This window comes from Hibiscus syriacus, unplaced genomic scaffold, assembly GCF_006381635.1.
Source record: "Hibiscus syriacus cultivar Baekdansim isolate YM2019G1 unplaced genomic scaffold, ASM638163v2 tig00117048_pilon, whole genome shotgun sequence".
Lineage (NCBI taxonomy): Eukaryota > Viridiplantae > Streptophyta > Magnoliopsida > Malvales > Malvaceae > Hibiscus > Hibiscus syriacus.
This window is the reverse complement of record NW_024063538.1, coordinates 1,801,959-1,807,409: the sequence shown is the minus strand read 5'-3', so window position 1 is coordinate 1,807,409 and position 5,451 is coordinate 1,801,959. Positions and strand designations below refer to the sequence as shown.

Here is a 5,451-nt window from a genome sequence, read left to right as displayed (position 1 = left end):
TTAGTTAAAAATGCAGAATGGGATATGAAAGCATTCTAATTTATCTGACAGCTCTCTGGGATCGATGTTTGTGTCGCACCAAGAATCAGGATGGTAACTAAGCAGTTTACAGGCTGCTGGGTCTGAGGAAGATGACAATGTGTTGAAAAACACACAACATGTTTCATAGCAGTTCCAGTGAATTGACAATACTTATATTGCTCTCACACATGCATTCAACACTGATACACAAAACATTCTTCCTCTGAAGCCCAAGAGCATTTCTTTGTGGGCACAGGCTCCATTTGAGGCAGTTGAACACTCCTCCAATATAGTCCTAAACAATTACAACTTCAGATCGTGTATCCAAATAGCTGTTGCTTTGTTTTGTATTGTATTGTATTGTATTGTATTGTATTATATTGTATTGTATTGTATCTCATTTTTTTTGGTCAATGACATTTGCTGACCTTTCAATCATGTAATATTAGATGACAACGCTAATGTACATCAATTCCAACATGTCCCATGTTTGTTGCTCTTGCCTCCTCATGCTTAACAGTGCTGGACAGTAGCGTATGAAAGAGTTATGGCTCTCGGTTTCAACCGCCATAAGTTCCAGGAAGAGGGAATCACTGATTGCATACCTTCACAATCGATTCAATCAAAAAACGCAAAACTACTTACAAATCACTTCGACAAACACATTGCATTCTTAAGTAAGATTAGACATGGAAAACGATATGGTTAGAATAAACCTCAAACATAAATAATAAAATATATTATTACAACTAGTAAAAAATCAGTGCCGGATCTTGACAGTATAATTTGAAGGAGTTTAATCAAAAATTCCAAAAATAAAAAAATTAAATACCCAATCGATATTTCAAAAATATCAAGGGATTTGATGATAATTTAAAATAATATATATTAGAGTCTGATTTAAAAAATTAAAAAAAAATTGAGAGGCTTAATGAAAATTTTTAACAATTTAGAAGGGGTTTTATTAAAAAGATATAAATTTTGAAGGGGCTTAACTAATATTCAAAAAATAATAAATAAAGGTATAATAGAAATTTCTCAATATATTAGGGGCATGCTTACTCTGGCTCTAAATACCATCTGTCCCTGTAAAAAATTATGAGATAAGATGCAGGAGCAGCCTAATTATTACATGTATGGCTGTCCTTTTTCCCACATATATATGGGGTAAGGGGAGGTAAGATAGTAGGTTATCCCAACACAAGTTGAGAGCAGTTTCCGTAAAAGACTTCCAAATTATGAAAGACCTTATGCTCTCATTATTCCTTTAATCATGTAAAATTTGACAAACATAAATACCAAAACAAAGTGAATGAAGTGTAGTTTCATCTAATAAGTTTGAAGTTGGTAAACCCTAATAAAGAGATTATTAAAATGAAAACAGAGTAAATTAGGGCTCAAGTACAATTTTCTCTGTCTGCCTGCCAGTATTTTTTTGGGGACAGATTTCACGTAGCCAACTGCAAACCATATACGAATATGCAGTTTTGACTTTGACCAGCAGTTTGCGTTCTTTGAATCGAGGCCATATTAATTATATATTCAACCAGTGGGGAAAACTATTCCACCCAAAAAAAAAAAAGTGGGGAAAAATAATCGGAAATCCGTACAATACTTGCGCCTTAAAAAATACTTTAGATATTCAATTTAATTGATGACAACAGCGTAACGTCCCTTTTAGTATAACTAGGTATTTAATATTTTTAATTATATATTTAATTTTGATTGATTTATATTTATAATTTTAACGCCATTTTGTTAGATGAACAATATTTGTTGGAGATTTAAAAAATAGACTATAGTTTTTTTTAAGTAAAATTATAATATATTTATTGGCCAAATAAAATCATCAATTACGTCTTGTCACATGCATACAGGAAAAATGCATTTCTATCATAAACAAAATATAACGGTGATCAACCAGTGACAGTTTAATGAGTAAGAGCGGGAACAATTGAGGCGACATAGAAATTGATCATCCGACGTCCCAAGCATAAGACTAAGGAGTAAAACCTGAAGAATATCAAAGTGAACGAATGAAAAACGATTCCTCTTTTAACAACAATCTTGTCTGACACATATATAAAAACCAACAGAATGTATGCAAGCGAACAAAAGACCAATCATTGGAAAAGTAAGCAATCATAAAATCCTGATGAACTATAGACCAAAAAATAGACCAATGGAGAAATTTGTACCGAGAGTTCAAAAGCACCGGTAGTCATGATATCCTTTATTAGAAAAGGAAAAAATAAAACAATATTTAAATACGTTAAAATATACTGAAAATTAATAAAATCAAACAACAATCAATTAAAGAAAAAAAATGACATGGAACGGGTCGGAGGAGACCACCATCGCTGCCCTTGATGAAAGCTTGTTATAACCGTCAAGTAATTTTGTAACTGAAACAAAGGTTTGAATATAGATAAAATTATTAAACTTGAATATGAATATATGAAATTGGATGCTTAAAAATTTTAAATATGAATAATTGTATTTAAAAAAATAGTTAATTATACCAAAAATAAAAGTTGGATGCTTAAATACACTAAAAGGGTTAATACCTAATGACATCACTAAAAGATTATCAATTTTTTTTAAAAAAAAGTTACACATAAATACTAAGATCTAAATACGAAAAAATTTACTTATCTTGTTGTGGGCACATGAAAAGAAATAAAGGGCATCAGCATTACTTGGTGTTGTAAGCAACAAATTAAGAAGAAACCAAGAAACCTGTGCTTATATTAATAATCAACTAGTAAACAAACAAGGGCCATTCGGCCTTTGATTCAATGAGACAATCCTTCCTAATTAACTAGTAAACAAACAAAGAGGCATCCATCCATTTTTAATTCCATTCCAGAACATGGAATCATCTTAAGATTCTCAGGATCAAAATAAAAAGTCTTGGTTTTCATGGTATACAAGGAATATGCTTTGGACAATAATGACATTTCAAATTGTATTGGAACATTATAAACGACAACGTATACATCAACAACCAGAATATTCCCCAATTCTACTCCCACCCTATACCCTTTGTTTGCCTCGACTCGACCGTGGGATAGAATATTAGCCAGGAAGCACCCCTTTCCAAACCAAGACTCGATCTAAACCGTCCAATTTCTAGGATAAAAGGTAATTGTTGCCTGAATATGTATATAATATATTAGCCAACATGGATTTTTGTTAGATAGATCCGTGAATGCAGCCGACAAAAGTATTAGCTGATAATTCCAATTTCCTTTTAACCATTCCTGTTTCCTGGAAACCAAATGCTGTACAAGTCCATGCTTTGCTTTTATTCACTAAGGGGCTGTTTGTTTACCTCTTAATGGAATCATTCAGTGCGTTTGTTTCGCAACTCTCAATGATTCAGTGCTGACTGATTCAGCAAAACAATGCTGAATGATTCAGCACATAAGTACATTCTGAATGATTCAGAGCCAGTAAACAAACAATATGTCACGTTCAGAGCTAATTCATTCAGAGCCTCTGAATCATTCAGCATTTGAATCATTCAGCACTTAATCATTCTGAAGTAAACAAACAACTCCTAAGACTGGTTTACATTCAGCAAAGTCAAAGCACGACAGGAAAAGTAAAAAGGGCCAAATAAGGGAAAATTTCATACACAACTTTATACTGATATTTTCTTACGGAAATGCAAAAGATGTAAACCAATACGAGAGCTAAACTAGAGGAGAATGATCTGTTGTGGTATGAGTAGAGGAAGATGTTGATGGTGAGCTTGAATGAACTCTCCCTTCACTATGCTCACCTCTTTCTTCAGATTGCGGTCTTTGAACTGACGGTTGAGCTAGTGTAGGCAACGAGACAGCCACCGGAGCGTAGACTCCATTGTTTGGACTTGGAGTCACACTTGCAGTTTCCCCCGATGCTGCAGTCACCGAGGCATAATCTTGTGGAGGCACCCATATGCCCCCAACCACCACAAATTGAGGGTTGCCATTGTTCACACTTGGGCTTGGTCTCCTTGTGTGCAATCTATATTTCTGAAACAGATAAAACAGCATTTAAGCTATGCTCTAATTATAATATTAAAAAAAATCATCTTTATCATCTCTCCGACTCTCCCTATATGAATCAGTTGGTACAGGGAAATATAATCATATTTTACTGTTAGACATGTTAAATTAATAATCTAACATAGCCTAATACCATACCACCAGAATCTTTAAGCAAAGACCAGTTAATGGTTTAAATCACTAGCACAAACCTGTAAATGACTTTTAACTTCATCGTTTGTAAGTCCATCAACCTTCATCAGCTCCCGAATTTGCTTTGGCGTTGCAACTGCAAACAGATTCAAATTCCAATTCCATGAACACCAAAGTTGACATAAATTGCACTATAATTACAAAACAATTTGACAGACATGCAACTCACCGTGTGAACCACCGAGTTGGTGAAGAGCATGCAAGAAGCGCCTATGCAACTCTGATGACCAACACCGCCTTTGCTTTCTCTGAGGCTGCCCTACTTCCTTTTCTTCTTTTTTATTACTATTTCCATTGTCGGCTCCTCCTCTGCTTCCACTTTCTGTTGTGGAAGTACTTGTAGCCGACGCATTGCCTTTTCCTACTGATTTCTTCTCTAAAGACTTTTCTCTATGGAACGGCTGAAATGCTCCACCATTTCTCTTCATTTCTACTGTACTAGCAGTTAATCTACCCACATCCTACAATTAAAGAAGAAACAAAATCCCAGAAATTGATAGTTTTTCCCCTCTTATTTTCTTTTCTTGTTCGGAGAATACAAGTAAAGCGCACAAGGTTACCTCTTTGGAGGAAGGATCTGGAGATTGATTATTATTCCACAACTGAACACATCTAAGCCAATCAGATTTCTTTTTATCATCAGCAGCATCAACAACAACATTCTCTTTTGAATTATGCGACTGTCGCATCATCTTCCTCAGAGATCCTTCTGATAGGAATAAATTCTTCCAGAACAGGACTATCATTCGATGTCTCCTCCGAACACTCTGATTGCCCTTGCATGTAATCCGTAGACGTGAAACCCCTGATATCTCTTTCTTGCATGCCTCGATAGCTATTTAACACACCAGCGTAAATTTTAGCATTATGAAAGATTACAGTGGAGAACACAAAAACCAGTAAAGGCAACCTTGGGTAACAAGCTCCAAACACAAAGGAAGTTCACGTTGAAAGACTTGAACTTTACGTCGTTCCTCTTCTAAAGCTTCCACATAATCATGGCATCTGTGCATTTTTTGAGCGTAGTCCATATTTATCATAGCCTTTTAAAAAAAATCAGGAATTTTTCTTCACTTAAATTCTTCTTCTTTTTCTTCCGCAACGAGATTACAGACACAGAGGAAGGTAATATATGGGGGAAAGGGTAGGTTTGAGACCAAAGAGCATAGTTAGATCCGAAGAA

The 5,451-nt window shown here is 34.8% G+C and overlaps 1 pseudogene; it reads right to left on the bottom strand.

Annotated features, from left to right (window-relative positions):
• Positions 1-3,464: 3,464 nt before the first annotated feature.
• On the bottom strand, positions 3,465-5,451 carry LOC120197680 (annotated as a pseudogene).